Source organism: Macrobrachium rosenbergii, chromosome 27 (genome assembly GCF_040412425.1).
Source record: "Macrobrachium rosenbergii isolate ZJJX-2024 chromosome 27, ASM4041242v1, whole genome shotgun sequence".
Classification (NCBI taxonomy): domain Eukaryota; kingdom Metazoa; phylum Arthropoda; class Malacostraca; order Decapoda; family Palaemonidae; genus Macrobrachium; species Macrobrachium rosenbergii.
In genome coordinates, this window is record NC_089767.1 from 31705739 (window position 1) to 31724207 (window position 18469).

General features: G+C 36.8%; 1 long non-coding RNA gene across 1 annotated transcript; it reads left to right on the forward strand.

Moving 5' to 3' along the window:
• Nucleotides 1–868: 868 nt before the first annotated feature.
• On the forward strand, nt 869–13385 carry LOC136853556 (uncharacterized). Its single transcript, XR_010857495.1, has 5 exons — nt 869–1003; nt 4839–4974; nt 7283–7386; nt 7750–7852; nt 9219–13385. It is a non-coding gene; the product is annotated as an uncharacterized lncRNA (long non-coding RNA).
• Nucleotides 13386–18469: the final 5084 nt, after the last annotated feature.

The following is an 18469-nucleotide window of genomic DNA, read 5'->3' on the forward strand; positions in this document are numbered from 1 at the left end:
CCCAGAGACTTTTAAATGTAGGTATGGTTCAAAGTCTATAACAGGCATCTCGTTATAAGGGCGTTTAGGTGTTTAAGGTGGGATATGTGGACCTCTGGACCCAGAGCAACCGAAAGTCCCTTCCAATCTTGTGTTCTGGGGGATCAGGGATGAAGCTAATATTGAAAGGTGCAACTGAAATTTAAAATATTTGAGGATTAAATCTCATTTAGATAGTGCACATCTCACAGTTTGAATTAATTTTTGTTACGATGGTGTCGAAAAATCGATCCCCCGTAGCGGGGTAGTGTCGTCAGTGCACCTCATGCGGTGCACTGTAGGCATTACTTAAGGTTCTTTGCAGCGTGCCTTTGGCCCCTAGCTGCAACATCTTTCGTTCCTTTTACTGTACCTCCTTTCATAGTCTCTTCTATCTTATTCCAACCTCTCCTAACAACTGATTCATAGTGCAACTGCGAGGTTTTCCTCCTGTTACACCTTTAACACCCTCCTTTATTCTCAGTTTTCCTTTCAGAGCTGAATGACCTCATAGGCCCCAGTTCTTGGCCTTTGGCCTAAAATTGTATTCCTGTGACTAAATAAATGTTCTTTGAGTTGAAAACACTTGTGCTGACGTTTACATGAAGGCTCTACGGCAAAAATAGCGTGGATGTCATTCATTAAAACCTACACAATGAACTGATGAACTCTCTTTTCTTTCTGTTGCTCACAGATTGATGGACTCCCTCAGGGCTCCCCCCTCCCTTGTTAATGCGTTTGATTGGCTAGAGCAATGGACTTCTGGTGTACTTTCCACAAACCAATGGGAGATCGTTTACGAAGACCCTATGCCCAAAAACCGAAGATTTCAGCCAATGAAAGATGATGACAGAAACGTTGTGTAAGGTGGAGGCCTCTGATTGGCCAAAGCAATTCCTTCCCCGACACTGGAAGGCTCAGTGTAGTTCTAAACGCGAAGTCTTATGGTTGTGTGTGTGTCTTGACAATAAGGATAAGTCCACCGGTAAGAAGAGGGCTTTTTAAGTTAGTGTTTTTGGGTGATATTCTTGATTTGGTTGGCGTTGGAGGCTTGAATGACCATCGGAAATCTTAGATATCTTATGGAAAGAGGTAATGTGGTCACAGAATGTGAGAATTTTGTAGATTTTCGAAAAACACCCTTAGATTGTGAAGTCAGTCTCTTTAGGTTGAATAACTGTTGTATACCATTCAAAGCTTACTTCCTAGAGGCTTTTAAATGTAGGTATGGTTCAAAGTCTATAACAGGCATCTTATTATAAGGGTGCTTAGGTGTTTAAGGTGGGATGTGGGGCTTGATGTGGACCTCTGGACCCAGAGCAACAGAAAGTTCCTTCCAATCTTGCGTTCTGGGGGATCAGGGATGAAGCTAATAATGAAAGGTGCAATTGAAATTTAAAATATTTGAGGATTAAATCTCATTTAGATAGTGCACATCTCACGGCTTGAATTAATTTTTGTTACGATGGTGTCGAAAAATCGATCCCCCGTAGCGGGGGTAGTGCCGTCATTGCACCTCATGCGGTGCACTGTAGGCATTACTTAAGGTTCTTTGCAGCGTGCCTTCGGCCCCTAGCTGCAACACCTTTCGTTCCTTTTACTGTACCTCCTTTCATATTCTCTTTCTGCTATCTTATTCCAACCTCTCCTAACAACTGATTCATACTGCAACTGCGAGGTTTTCCTCCTGTTACACCTTTCAAACCTTTTACTGTCAATTTCCCTTTCAGCGCTGAATGACCTCATTGGTCCCTAGTGCTTGGTCTTTGGCCTAAATTCTGTATTCAGTTAAATTCTATATTCAGTTCGAAAAATCTATAAAAAATTTAGAATTTTGATGTTAATGGTTTCTTAATTATGGGAACACTTTTGATCAGAGGCAATGCACCTGCTGAACAAAATGACAAAATCCAAATTAAATGATCCTCTTAAATGTTCCTCTTTTGTTTTAAATTAAAGTAATGCCTAAGTACCTGCTGAATAATCATACCGGATTTTCAACAGCTCTCTCTCTCTCTCTCTCTCTCTCTCTCTCTCTCTCTCTCTCTCTCTCTCTCTCTCTCTCTCTCTCTCTCTTTTAGTTTGGCAGTTCCAAACAACAGTTCACCGGTTAATTTTTGCGCCGAAACTCTCTCTCTCTCTCTCTCTCTCTCTCTCTCTCTCTCTCTCTCTCTCTCTCTCTCTCTCTCTCTCTCTGATTGGGCAGCTCCAAGCATCAGTTCACTAGCCTCACTTTTTGCACCAAAACTCTCTCTCTCTCTCTCTCTCTCTCTCTCTCTCTCTCTCTCTCTCTCTCTCTCTCTCGTGATTGACAACTGATGCATCTACGCTGTCTTTATTACTACTAGTCCTCATAAATAAAAGGAAGTGAATTAGGCCAAAATTTGCACGTAGGGTGAGTATATACGTGCACGTAAGGTGTATATACAAGCAAGCAGGTTGTGTTACGTGTATGCATGTTGTATATGCGCGCATGTAAAGTATATATACGTACACATATGGTTTATGTACGTGCACAAGAGTGAATATGTACACGTAAGGTGTGTATGTATACGTGCATGCAGGGTGTGTATATGTGCACGCAGGGTGTATGTACTTGCACGAAAGTGAATATGTGCACGTAAGGTGTGTATGTATACGTGCACGCAGGTTGTGTATATGTGCACACAAGGTGTTTATACGTGCATGAATGGTGTGTACGTGCACGTATGGTGTATATACGTGCACAGTGGGTGTGCGGACATGCACACAGTATGTGAATATGTGAAAGTAAGATGTGTATACGTGCCTGCAGGGTGCAAATATATGCATGTAAGGTGTGTAAAAGTACACGTAGGGTGTATAATACACAAATAGGCCTCTCTCTCTCTCTCTCTCTCTCTCTCTCTCTCTCTCTCTCTCTCTCTCTCTCTCTGTTTTTGAGGATGTTGCTCAGTTCAGTCCCGAGGTGCAAACAGAGAGAGAGAGAGAGAGAGAGAGAGTGTAAAATCTGACTGTTTAACCACTCTGATTTAGCTTTCGGTATCGGGGAACAAGTAAGTCCTTTTGGAGGTGAGTGAAGTTGCGAGCCCCATGCCTTCATCAACCCTTGCTGTAACCCGCCAACAGTCGCAATTTACTGGTGACGTCACCATAAGTGTTGCACTCCCTTGGGATCGATTGCGGTTCCGTTTCGTTTGTTAGAATTGTTGGTTAATTTACTTTCGTCAGAAGCTTCAAAATAACAACACTATATATGTCGTTGGTCTTTAATTTTATATATATAAATTATATATGTAATATATATATAAATATACAGTATCTACATATATAATTATATATATAATATATTTATATATGTTTATATGTTATATATTTATATGTTTATTACACATATGTGTGTGTGTGTAGTGATGAGCGTTTGAGAAATATTTCCCAGTTACTTTGTATTTATTATCGCAGAAAAACATTTAAAAGTTACAAATGATGTGGAATTATACTGTGGGTGATTAGTAAGGGAAGCCCATTGCATAGGTGGACGGCATATAGGTAAATTAACGTCTTAGGTAAACTTATAGTCAGTCGAATTAGAGGTAACTAAGAAAAGGAATTGCCGTAAGCAGCAGCTGGTGGATTAAACTAAATTATTTTCTCTGTGACTTTTGAAACAGGATATTCAAATATCTTGATTTTTCCAGTTGTTACCCGAGAGTGGTGTGATATTAGCTGTCATTTCCTGGTAACTAGTGAATTTTATAAGTGTTTTTATTATTTCCCGAGAAATACTTCCGTATAGGCCTAGATTAAGCATGCTGTTGCTGGCATTTTTTGAATTTTAAGTGGAAAACACTTTTTCATGCAAGTGTTACGAATCACGAAAAACTTGTGCAGGTAGAATGTGTCGTTGATGGATACGGGAACTGGTGGTAGGTGGTTTGAGGAATACCTAAAAAACCAAGGCTTCTCTCTCTCTCTCTCTCTCTCTCTCTCTCTCTCTCTCTCTCTCTCTCTCTCTCTCTCTCTCTCTAAGAATATGGCGTTCGTTCGAAAGAAGTAACGGAATGTAAGAATGGAAAATATAGAAAGAGGAGATCAGTTGTTAGAAAATCATTTAAATTAAAAAATTAATAAGTCAATCAACTGTATTTAAAGTTTTTCGTGTACCTAACCTATTGCAACATATTAGGTCGTGTTGCACCACTTGTTCTTCCACTGAAGGCAAAAACTGTCTTGTAATGTTTCGTATGTAGGTACAAGACAAGGCTGTCTTGTAGCCTCAGGTCTGTTGGAAGGGTGGAAGTGGGGGAGGGGGTGGTTTTTCCACCAAATTTGGACTTTTACCAACGAAGTTAATCGTAATTATGCCAAAGGTGTTCAAATCAGCATCGTATAATGAAGCTAGACAAAAAGATAAAGTGAGATAGAAAGAAAACACTTTCAGATATCTCAAGCATTGTTCAATAGTGCTAGGCCCCCGCAGTGGGTTAGTGCCGTCAGTACACCTCACGCAGTACACTGTAGGCATTACTTAAGGTCCTTTGCAGCGTCCCCTTCGGCCCTTAGCTGCAACCCCTTTCATTCTTTTTACTCTAAATCCGTTCATAATCTGTTTCTTCTTACTTTCTACCCTCTCCTAACAATTGATTCATAATGCAACTGCGAGGTTTTACTCCTGTTGCACATTTCAAACCTTTTTACTGTCATTTTCCGTTTCAGCGCTGAATTATCTCATAGGTCCCAGCACCTTGGCCTTTGGTCAAAGTTTAATATTCTATTCTGTTCTAAGTATTGCAAAGTTTTGTTTATATTCAGTACTGAATGCTATTTTAACTGCCTTACAGATTTCGCTGCTGGTGTCTCCTGCTGTCAGCATCTGAGGCCTCAAGCAGTTGTTCACGAATTGTTCACTAACTAATTATGGACATTTCAACAGCAAGGGCGGAATATTTTATCAACAGCAGTCTCTTAAGATTTCAGGTGAATATTTCACTTTGAAAGTATGATTAGTAGTGATATTTAGGATAACAATAGAACTGCCATAACTAGCCTACTAGGAGGAATTTTTGGGGATGTGGACGCAATGTGAGGAATTTACAGAAATTTTGTGCCTTTTTCAGTCGTTTACTACTTTTTTTGACTTTTAATTTTCATTGTGTCAGTTCAGTTCTAGTTATTCAAGTCATTTCAATTAGGTTCACTCAAATCTTGGAAAGTTTCTTCCCCAAATCGTAATTGTAATCATTCGTGTTTTCTTTCAGAATGCTTTTATATATGTTGAGAGTTTTAAACAGTCGTAAAGTATTTTTCTTTTTTGAGTGTTTGAAACAGGTTAGGCTACTTATATATATATATATATATATATATATATATATATATATATATATATATATATATATATATATATATATATATATTTATATATATATATATATATATAATAATAAAAAGTTTTAAATAGTCGTGTAGGGCTGTTTAAATAAAAACCAATGCACATTTTTCATATTCGAGATTTCCTTAGTCAAGTGTTTAATAAAAACTGGTTAATTTTAATAGCTAAGGCCAAGTAACCATCCCAGATTTACCTTAGGCTAGATTAGGTTAGTTATTTTTTCTTGTGAACTAACTCAAGTTCGCTAGATAGGCCCATCCTAGGCCATAATAGTAATTATTATTATTAGAGTTTAGTGAGAAATCTTATCATTATCTCATCGTCTGACCTGGTATCATGTCATGAGTCTTTATTTTGTCTCATTTCTTGACCTTGTATCAAGTCATCTGTCTTTACATATTTTTTGACCTGGTATCTTGTAATCAGTCATTTTTATCTAATTTTTGACTTATCATGTCATCAGTAATTTTTAACTCATTTGTTGACCCGGTATCATGTTGGCAGTGTTTTTTTTTCATCTAATTTTTTTTATTTGGTATCATGTCATCAGTCATTTTCATCTAATTTTTTGACCTGGTATCATGACATCAGTCATATTTATCTAATTTTTTTACCTGTTATCATGTCATCAGTAGTTTTATCCCATTTTGTGACTTGGTAACATGTTGGCAGTCTTGTTTTTTATCTCATTTTATGACCTGGTATCATGTCATCATTCATTTTTACCTGCTATCATGTCATCAGTCTTTTTTTTTTATCTCATTTTGTCATTTTTATCTCATTTTATGACCTGGTACTGTATCATGTCATCAGTCATTTTTATCTCGTTGTTTGACCTGTTATGTCATCAGTCATTTTTACCTCATTTTGTCATTTTTATCTCATTTTATGACCTGGTACCATGTCGTAATTTTTATCTCATTTTATGACCTGGTAACTTGTCGTCAGTCATTTTTATCTCATTTTATGATCTGGTATCATGTCATCAGTCATTTTTATCTCATTGTTTGACCTGTTATTAAAAAGAATCCTCAATCAGTTTTATCTAAATTTTTATCTCATTTTATGATGGTCATCAGTCATTTTTATATAATTTTATGATCTGGTATCATGTCATCAGTCATTTTTTACCTCATTTGTTGACCTGGTATTATGTCGTCAATCAGTTTTATCTAATTTTTTTACCTGTTATGTCATCAGTCATTTTTATAACATTTTTTGACCTGGGATCATGTCATCAGTGATTTTTTACCTCATTTGTTTACCTGCTATCATGTCATCAGTCAGTTTTATCTCATTTTTGACCTGGTAACGTGTCATCAGTCATTTTTATCTAATTTTTTTTTTACTTGGTATCAAGTCATCAGTCATTTTTATCTAATTTGTTGACCTGGTATCATGTCGTCAGTTATTTTTATCTCCTTTTCTTACCTATCATGTCATCAGTCATTTTTATCTCATTTTAATGACGTAGTTTCATATTGTAAGTCATTTTTTATCTCATATGTTGACCTGGTGTCATGTCGTCAGTCATTTTTATCACATTTTCAGACCTGATATCACGTCGTCAGTCATTTTTATCTAATTTTTTGACTTGGTATCATGTCAGTCATTTTATCTCATTGTTTGACCTGGTATCATGTCGTCAGTCATTTTTACCTTATGTGTTGACCTGGTATCATGTCGTTAGTGATTTTTTATCTCATTTCTTGACCTGATGTCATGTCAGTCATTTGTATCTTTGAGTCACACCACTTGGTTTTTCTGACCTTCCTGGACATTCAGGCAGAAATAGAGTTTGTAGGACCTTGTAAAAGTTTTAAGGTGTCATTGGTTTTCCTGCCTTGGTGACAGTTGATTGGTGAACTTCATTTTGACGCAATATTTTCCCTTCAGAAATTAGAGAAAGGGTCCCACCGTTATGTTCAGCACTGATGCGGCACTTGCCACCAGTATATTCGGGCAGGTTTAAAGAGGCAGTCCCCTTCTGCTAGTTAATGGTAATTATGATTCAAAAGATTTATTCTGTACGTATTTTTGTATCTTCTCCCTTGCTATAATTCCACATTCTTATATCAGCTTTTCTAGGACCTTCCTATACGAGTATTAGCCTTCTGGTGATTTCTGCTAATTTTAATTTTTATATGCATGCTTTTTAGTAAATATTAAAATCAATTTCCATAAATCAGAAGTCAAGTCATCAATATAATACCTTTCCATGTTCTGCGGTGTGGATAATAATAGCTGCCCAGACATTCATATAACTTATTTATTGGAATATTTTTATTTATCACTTCTTTTTCTTTGTTTTCATCAATTTCCTCCCTTCCAATATGGTTATCAACTTCTCTTTATTTTTACAGTTGTGCAATTTTTGCCTCTAAAGAAAGAAATTTTGTCAGTGGGAAATCCCATGAAATTATTTGATAGTCACCCTACTTAGGAATGGTAGGGCTACACCCTATTGTAATTTTTTATATAATTATATCAATATAGTTGTACAGGTAGGTGCTAATGATTCAAGCCATTTTGTATCACATGGGATTTAGCCAAAAGTCTGATCCGTGGATATTATTAGATGAACACTGCTCGACCCAGTTTTTATTTGTACAGTGTGAGATTTCAAGAACATTTCATTGTAGGGATACCTGATTGTAGCCAACAGCATAAGCGTTAAAGAAATGTTTAGACTTATTTTCATGAATAGGTAAGGTTTTATAATTAATTTACTGTGTATTACTGGATAAAATGATAATAGTTCTGCTTTAAAGCAAATTGTTTTTATATGGCTCTGACAGAGCTAAGGATTTTAACACTAGTACAGTTAAATTTCTCCCTCTTTTGCTCTCGACAAGAATTTCTCTCCCCCTTGTTCTCGAAAAGAATTTCTCTATCCCTTGTTCTCGAAAAGAATTTCTCTATCCCTTGTTCTCGAAAAGAATTTCTCTCTCTTTGTTCTCTCTCTCTCTCTCTTTCTCTCTCCTTGTTCTCAGAACTTCCCTCTTGGAACTAAGATGGCCATTTTAGGGTTCCTTTCATCGCCCCCTTGCTCTCATTCTTGACGTGTTAGTGAAAAATTATAGCCCTCTCCAGTGCCTTTAGTATTAAGTCACCTAATTATCAGAATTCCCATCTAGTTCAGGAATTCTTGGTCCTTCCAGTGGAGACTACAAAGTCCTTCTCAGGATCCCACATGATGATGTAAGAGCCAGACCCAGTTTTCAATCTGAAACTTTTTCTTTGTTGTCAATTTGAAACTTTTTTCTCAGTTGTCAGTTTGAAACTTTTCTGTCAGTTGTCAATTTGAAACTTTTTCTCTCAGTTGTCAGTTTGAAACTTTTCTGTCAGTTGTCAGTTTGAAACTTTTTCTCTCAGTTGTCAGTTTGAAACTTTTTCTCTCAGTTGTCAGTTTGAAACTTTTCTGTCAGTTGTCAATTTGAAACTTTTTCTCTCAGTTGTCAGTTTGAAACCTTTTCTCTCAGTTGTCAATTTGAAACTTTCTCTCAGCCACCTTAGACTCTTGTCCAATACTTATCATAGCATGTTCCTACAATCTTCTCTCTCTCTCTCTCTCTCTCTCTCTCTCTCTCTCTCTCTCTCTCTCTCTCTCTCTCTCTCTCTCTCTCTCAGTTTACCTAAGGTAATGTCACCATACAAAAGTCGAAGAAGCATTGGTCCCAGAGATTTGCATATCCTGACATCTTCATAGGCTGGAGTTTAATATCACCCGAAATAAGTTCATATCCTGAGTTAATAAAAAAAAAAAATCATGCAAAGTGTTGAGATTCCAAAGTTTTTTTCTTTTTGAGATAATGTTTTTTTTTTTTTCCAGGTAAATATGATGGAAAGGACCCAGTCATTATCAAGATCAACCAGCCACTGATGGACATCCGACATGGCAAAGATTTTATACCTCAAAAATTGCTCCGTTTTTCGAGATCATAGTTTATATTATCTCATTCATGAAATAGCTATTTGATTTACTCTCAAATGAGTGTTCGAGCTTACAAAAATCAAATGTTTGGTTTGTCTCAACGTAACAAAGTAGAGATTGCAGTATTTTAAAGTAAATAGCTTTTTTTAAGTTTAGCAAGGTTGATGCCGTTCATTGGCAAGTGAATTGTATATTCTACAAGAGAATGTAAAAGTGGCATAGTGTATATATTTACATTTGCTGTAAAAAAGAGAACGACTAGTATCAGTTTTGTCTTAAGGGACTTTTAGATTTTTTTTCTCTCAAAATATATGTTGTTTGTGTTTTGTAAAATCCCTGGTTATCGCTGTGACTTGAGTGTAATTTCTTGTAAGTTAGGCTGAGCATGTAATTCAATTGCATTGCCCTCTTATGTCTTTGTAGACATTGAAGCTTACTTGTTCCTTGTAATTTTTTAAGTGATTTGTATCTTGAAAACATCCTTTTGTGTTCTAAAGGATGGACATCCATGTATGCTGTAGGTCCACAAGTATAGCTTCGTTTTTCTTGGGGTAGCAGTTTTTCAAGTTGTTTGCTTTTCATTTTTTGTTAGAAGTGCTTTGAAATTTGGCAACAACCAGAGTCGAAGACCTCAAATCCATGGATGATTTGTTTTGGGTGCATGTGTTTTTGGTGTCCATTATTTTATTTTGTGATACACTTCCAAGTCCTTTAGAAGGAGAGGGCCATCCTAGCTGGAGAGGTTACTGTCCCTGTAATTAACTGTTAACCTGAACACCTTGTGCTGGTACTGTTACTGCCCCACTCAAAAAGCCAGTAATGGCTATGAACGCTACTTGCAAACCATCAGAGCTAGGCTTCTCAGTAGCCCATTGACCAAGGAACTTTAAAGTTGCTAGCTTTCTGCTGTCCAGGAACGTGCTGATTTGGGTTGTGTCTTATTACCCCATGGATTTTACGGTATTTGGCTAATTTAAGATATGTTGATGTGTTCTCTGAATCCATTTATATTTAGCTGATTTTATTTTCCATTTTCTGTTTTCTCTTTATTGTATAGTGGTTAGAACATATGTTAAGTGTCCTCTGCCCTTGAGGTCTGTGCCATTTTACTTACTTCTGCAAGAATGTTCTGTAGATAATGATAATTGTTAAAGCAAGTACTGTACTCACTTCCCAGTGTTTTAACTGGAACAAGTGCAGATCTGTTGAATGGCCAAATTATTTTGTGTTTTCCGTCTGCCGTAAGATTGCTGGGCCCTGAACTCTCCTATTCTCATGTACTTTACAACTTAAGAGTGCTACGGTTTCAGTGGAGTCTAGGCACTAACCACTGCACTTCACAGCATGGCATGTTTCGTCTCTGATCTCTGTCCTGGATCAATTTTAAGTGCTTAAAATACCTATCTCCACCTCTGATTATGCCAAGAATGACGTCAATTCCTTGACCAGTATATAGCTTCAGGTCTCAAAGATTCAATGAGCATTGTTGTATTACGAGTTTTTTTGTTCATGCTTTCAGGAGTCAATAGAGGAAGGGGTTTCTAATGAGTTAATCTGGTTAGATAGGTTTTCCTAACTGGCAGTGGTCTGATTTTATGTTAAAAAGGAAGTTTTTCACATCCGTGGTGAGTAACTACTTTTCAGTCCCACCTGCCTTGAATCTACCTGCTGTTAGACACACTTGAAACATATCTACTGTAGATGGCTATTCTGTAACTTTGTGCCTTCTACTAGAACTTGAGGTCTCTGCCACATCTTCAAGGGTGACCTGACTCTGACCATGTTATCTGACACATGACCTCCCAGTTCATCACTGGTCTCCTGAGTGGCCCTTATAACCCTGTCGGGAAGACTTAAAGGCAATATATCTTGGATTACCCGTTCTTTTGCCTACACTTTGCTGTAGGTATGGGCTCCCTTGCTTTTACCTGCGTCGGATGAACAGTCCCATAGGCAAGCCCGTATGTCAAGCTTCCATGCCAAGATTTGTATATAGTTAGGAGGGACGACTATGGTACCATTACCTATCCTATTTTTTGCCAAAATGTCCATATTTCTAGCCCCTGTCAAAATTTTTCAGGCAAATATATTGACTTTGAGCAGATGGTTTGTCCATTTCAATCCTTCCAGTGCTGCTGGAGGAGAGTAAATTTGTTTAGGTCATGTGTCAACTTGATTGTTTTTTTTTTTTTAAAGAATCAGCTTCATAAAGAAAATTTCTTTATGAAGTGAATCTTTAAAAAAAAATAAAGTTGACACATGACCTACACAAATTTACGCTCCTCCAGCAACACTGGAAGGATTGAAACTAGCACTCTTGCAGGATAGTGAGACAAAGTCTTGCCTACACTTTGATTGAAACTGCATCTTTTAGATGATGATGGTGGCACCAATACGTTTAATTCTGCCTCTGTCTTTTTACATAGGCATACATACCTAGATGTGCTTGAGCAATATCTAGTGGTTTTGTCTTCGTAGGTACCACACTTCCTTGTCTAGTTTGTCCCTGAATGCAGCTGTTGGCATCCTTCAGATATTCCTTTTGTTAACGCCAGTTCTGTTATTTACCTTAGTTCTTCATAACTGAAGTACACATCGTCTGCCACTGGCAAAGTCACGGGTGAAACTTTTAGTCTCCTCTTGCTTTGATAACCACTCTTCTGCTTGTCTTGTGATAAGGGGTGGGTCTCTTGTTGGTGAAGGTTTAGGGTCTTGCTAATCTTGAGGTCATTTGGAAATCAGGAGTTTATTTGACTTGCTGATAAGACTCAACAAAAAGACTTTTTTCAAGCTGACAGGTTTATGCAATTTTGAAACATGGTTTGGTTATTCTCTCTCATTACTTCTAAATAGCTTTGATATCAGTTTCATTCTGATAAATACTTAATGAAAACTCACGGATTAGAGTGTTGTCATCATGAAGTGAAGCTAAAAATGAGAAATTATACCAGGTTCAAAGACGTAAGGTCAATTAGATATAGTACAGTCAGAGATGAGACTTAATAAGTACGTTAAGGTATAGAAAAATTCGGGGAAGGGTAACATACAGATTAAAGCTATTAGCGTTTAAGTATTCAGAGCCAACATAAAGATAGGGCCAGAAGTAAGTTTTACATTACAGTAAATTTAAGGCCAAATAGATTAATTACAGTAAATTTAGTGCCAAATAAATTAAAGTATTTAGAAACGGCATAAGAATTAGGGCCAAAAATAAGCAGATTTGCATTACGGTCAATTTAAGGCTAAACATTAAAGCTATTAGTGTTTAAGTATTCAGAACTAGCCTAAAGGGCCAGAAATAAGATTTGCAGTACGGTAAATGTTGGGCCAAACAGATGCAAGTTGCTGCTGTATAAGTATTCTGAGCCAGCATAAGAAAGATAGGGCCAGAAATTATCAATTTGGATTACGGTAAATTAAGGCAAAAACGAAATATTTGAGGGTAAACTACACCAAAATTAAAGGTACCCGTACCATGTGAAGCATTAAAAAGTGGGTTTCGTTAGAGGTAAAAACATTTTGAATAAAGTAAACGTTGGACCTATAAATCACAGTGGAGTAAGAATTTGGCATTTGAGAGAAAACGGGTTAGTAATAGAAGGGTAAACTAAAGCATCTGAATTAAAATAAACTGTGGACCTATAGGCAAATGAGAGAGAATAACCAAAAGGTGGTAGCTAGTGGAACATTTGAAAGTAAACGGGATGTTAGAATTAAAAGCTACAATAAAACATTTTAAAGAACTCTTTGCCCTACAGGGCAGACTAAGCCATAAAGATGTCTAATATGTGAAGCATCAGAAATGAAAGAAAACTGGCCCTATAGAAGGGCATAAACTCGGAAGTTACGGTAGAGTATAAAAATTAAATGGTCATAGTTGTGACGTCACTGCATGCAGCTTAAGGTACGGTGGAAAAATTAGGTGACGTCATAATTGTGATGTCGCTGCATTTCGAGAAGTGTATAACCCTTTTCACATGACGTCATAGGTGATGGCTTAAGATTTTCCAGTATAAACATTGTAGGCTAATGATATAGAAAGGAAATAAAGACCAAGAGATAATCGGACGTTCTTTTAGTTAAACCCATAATTAAGTTCATATAAGGGATAGGTTACTCGTGGTAATGAAAAATCTTATATTTTTTTTTACTCCTTGGAGCCAGCATTGCAATGCCCCGAAGGGGAGAGAACGCCCTCAGCTGGAGGTAATGAAACCAGTCTGTTACCAACTTTGAAACCGACCCAAAGGGCTCTTTTCCAAGCTGACAGCTGATGCCGAGTTGGGAAAAAGTCTCGTATGTACTTCTCTCGTGCTTTCCAAGATGTCTGTCAGTTGTCTATGTCGCTAGGGAAGATATGTTAGACCCCCAAGTGTCAAAGAATGATGTTAAGTACAGTAAGCCTAAGGTGGGCGTGGCAAGTCTACCACCAAGACAAGCCTAGGCTTACGTTCACTCTCATGGCTGTAGTTTCGTACTTTGGCAAATATTTGGTTGACCTGTAGTGTCTTATGAAACATGGCGTGAAAACCTGTAGCCTTAAACCACCAGGATTTCGTCCTGAAGCATAATGGCCTACCCCCAAAAAATTTTTAAGTCCAATTCTTCTGTGGATGACTGGTAAGAATATCTACGTGGTGTAATCGTACATTTTGGCATTCTGATCTCCGTTTTCGTTGAGATTTCGTGTCTAGTTTCTCTCACGTCTTCTTAGTAGAAAATGGATCTTTTAGTATAATTAAATCCCATAGAAAACAGAGGAACAATAAGCAAAAGACGATAACGAAGATAAATACATTTCGAACGTTTTAGCCATCTGACACTGACTTAGCACCTGACAGAATTCTTGACTTTGAGAGCTGTAGAGGATAACTTTACTTGTAAACATTAATTGATACGACTATTGAATCCTCATTTTCAGAGGTATTTATATATAAAACCGACTTCATTCTTTTCAATACAGATCTTACTAAAAGAACTTGGTATATTTTAATGGCCTGACACAGCCTGTTAACCTGGCATCTTCCAACATTTTGCCGTTAAGTTTGATATCACAGTGTCAATATTGGCGGCAAAATTGAAGTCTGATCATGTTTATGAACATGGAGACTTCAATTTGCCACAAACATTGCCAATTTGATGTCAAACCTGAAGGCAAAATGCTAAAATATGTCAGGAGAGCAGCTCCTGTGACACCCATCCGATGTACAAATGGTCTTTAAGAATGACTTCAATTTCCTCGATTATTTTTCAAGATAGTGCCATTTATTTGAAATTTTTAATATTGAAATAATCAAATTTTACTTCATACTTTTATCATTAGATTTCGTTCCTTCAAATACCTTTGCCTGGCTAACCCTTTCCTGTAAATTTAATGATACAAAAGTTTCATTATAACTTGTAAAACAAGCCCCATGATTAGAGTTTTTTTTTATCAGAGAAATTTACACATTACTTTTAATTTTTTGTGGTTACTTTTAACTTTTAAAGGTCACGTGTTTGCTGCAATCTCTTACTTTATAAATTTGCTCACGTTACATTTTTTATTAAAAATTTATCTGCCTTTTAAATTATTTCAATTAAATTTTAAAAATTTTGCCCAATGATTTGATATGCACCAAAATATTTAGTTATTCATCACTAAGTATATTTTTCTAACTTCATATTCAAGTATAATTAATTAATTCAAGACTTTTAAAAGTCATAATTTTAATTTGGTGCTATTTTCAGTTTACATGATAATTTTGCCTGCAAGATTTACCTTTAAAGTAAAGAATATTAATTTATATTTTCAGATGCCTGTCTGAGCAAGATAATTACAGGAATTTCACAAATAAACCAAAGAAAAAAATCTAACTTTATTTTTCTTCAAATTACAAGTCATCCTCCAGTCTTTTGTTACAACAAAAGCAGTTAATTACACCGAGACACATACAGTCCCTCCAAAAGCAGACAAGTGACCCAAACCCCTTCAGGTGGAACAAGTGTGCCCTGAGGCACAACCCCCCCTCCCAAAACAAACCACTTCGTCTTATAGGCCTAACGACACCATTCAATGTAAGTGATTGAGTCAGGTAAATGGTTGGAGACGTGCAAAGCTAATGTCCTCCTGCCCCGTTCTTCCTCCCCCAGCAGGACAGCAGGTCGGACTAACGTCAACCTTCACTCTACACGTGGACCACCAGGCCAGTTTGGGTTCTGTGTGATACGCCTTACAAAAATCCATCCCATTGCCAGATGATTAGGGATGAAAATCAGCCCCATTAACAGGTAATTATGGAGGAATGTCCAGCACCTGATTGAAACATTCCTTCGGGTGTTTTAAAGTTAGGATGTCAGCTCAAATCTTTCTGCTTCCAGGTTTCACAAGACTTTGAAAAGCAGTTTTCTCTGTTGATCACCAGAACAGGACTGAAGACTGAGAAAAATTACTGACAACAAAAACTTTTTCATGCTTATCAGAATTTGTCCACGTGACTAGAAATTGCCTAAAAATGAAAATTGCTGCATGATATGGCACATGGATATCTTAAAATTATTGTTTCATATGCTAGAACAGGGATATAAGGTACCAAAACCTGCAACTTTGTATTGATCATTAGTACAAGGATACAGATTAATGGACATTGCCTTTTTCATATGGACCATTACTAAAGAGCTACCATTGCCATAGTCACGACCAACGAATACCGGTTAGGAAAAGCTTCATGGAAAACTTACTTTTTGTAATTTTGACATTATATCTAAGATCTGCCTTTAGTGTACTAATACCAAAATATTAATTTCAGTAACTTGATTTTTTTTTGTTTGTCAGGTTTGCAGGCACTTTAAATCTTGACCTCGTATCTTATTCTTGGCGAACTGGTCATCCTTTACATCCCAAAAATTCTGAGAGAATACCAAACCTCTAATTCTTGCGAGTACTGTTAGGCAAAAATACTCAGGAACTGACATACCTTCTGGGCCTAAAAAAGAAAAACAGACTTTCTGGGTAAAAACTATCCCCAACTGACAAACTTTGAATCCAGCCAGAGATCTCACTCGAACTGTCTCTTTTTATACAAAAATCACACTCTAGATAAAAAAAAAAAAATCTTGGGCAGAAATCTTACGAACAAGCACTGTCAAGTCAAAAATTCACAAACTAACTTTTCAGGCAAGTCTCCACTTTCTGGGCAAAACCAACTCAGGTTCCCAGACTGACAAAGTTGGTTGGCCTATAAACCCCACTTGCAGGGCAAAAAAAATTTCTCCCACACCAACAAACTTTTTAAACAAAAAACAAAAACCTTCATAGACAAAAAGTGGCTGAAAGATTTCCTGAGTATGGGAAAGGGGTAAATTGATACATTGTGTGGAAAACTTGCAGACCAACAGTTTCGAGCCAGAAAATACACAATCCAATCATTTCAAGTCAAAACAGAAAACTCCCTCGAATCAACAGACTTTCTTCACAAAAACCTCACCAAAACTAACACTTTTCTAGGAAAAAAAATCCCCAAGTAACAAACTTTAGACAAAAAAAGTCTATCGATATAATTTCCAGACGAGAACCTTACTCAAAGTAATTCTTACAAAGCAAAAACTACCGAACTGATAAAACTTTCTAGGCAGCAAAACTTCCAAGAACACACTGGATGAAAATAACGTTCAACTAATAAACTTCCCGGGCGAAAAAACCCTCCACAACAAACATTTTCGGCAAATCCTCTCCAAAACAGACACCCTTTGCAGACAAAAGAACTATCAAAATAAAGCACTTTTGGCGCAAAACATCCTGAGCATAAAATTCACAAGATATAACAAGAAAAACCCTCAAACTAATGGATATTCTAATCAACAACTCTCCCAGGCAAAAAATCCTTCTTGGAAGAGAAAATAACAAACTAACAGGCTTTCTAGAAAAACACAGACAAAACTTACTTTACAGGAAAAACAAAATCTCTTAACAGACTTCCTTACCCCCAGAAAACTACGAACTACTACACTTTCTAGGCCCAAAAGAATTCCAAAGTAACAGACTTTTTACATAAAAAAAAATACAGGCTAGCAAGACTTCTAAGAACAGGAAAATAATAGTAACCAACAGACTACCAACAAAAATCTCAAAATAACAGCCCTACGAGTAACCAAATATAACAACAGACTACCTGGGGAAAATAACAGAGTCACAGACCTAGTGGCAAAAGATTTTACAGACTTTTTTATATAAAAACTCACAAACCCAGACATCTTGAAAACCATAGTATCAAAGTTAACAGACTTCAAGGCAAAACCATTAAAGTTACCAGACTTCCCGAAAGCTAAACAACCACAGACTAACAGACTGGATGAAAGTAAAAGCAACACACAGACATTTTCAATAGAAATATGTCACAAATAACAGAAAATACTTAAAGAAGGCCACAAACTACTCTACGCAACCTAAGCCAAACTTATTACAGACCAGAGACCACCTGATTGAAAAAATATCAAAGCACACTTTCTGCAAGCAATATATCATGAAGAATCAGACTTCTCAGACTAAGTTTCACAGATCAATCAATTGAATATAGAACTTAGACCAAAGGCCAAGCACTGGGACCAATAAGGTCATTCAGCTCTGAAACGGAAATTGACAGTAAAATGTTTGAAAGGTTTAACAGGAGAAGAACCTTGCAGTTGCACTATGAATAAACTGTTGGGAGAGGGTAGTAAGTAAGATGGAAAAAAGAGAATATGAAAGAAGGTACTGTAAAAGGAACGAAAGGGGTTGCAGCTAGGGGCTACAGTGTACCGCCACAGATCAATTAACTTTCTAAAAGTAAAAGTATCACACAATGACGAACATCCTGACAGCAAATGTGTCACATCAAACTTCCCGAGACTTCAGACAGTGAAATTTGAAAGTATCACATACTAACAGACATTTAAAATTAAAAACAATCACGAATCAAAACACTTTCTAAACCGAAATCTGCCGGGAGCAAAGACTTCCTGAATCTTAACTGGTCTTGAACCAGTATTTTTCTCGAATCCTGGACTTGTTTCAAACACTAGCAAACATATCCTGTTCTTGAAACTTTGCATCATGTATTCAGATGATACTGTTGATGGAGAATCCTGATTCTATCTTCGTGCACCAAAAAAGGCAGTCCCAGATTATCACA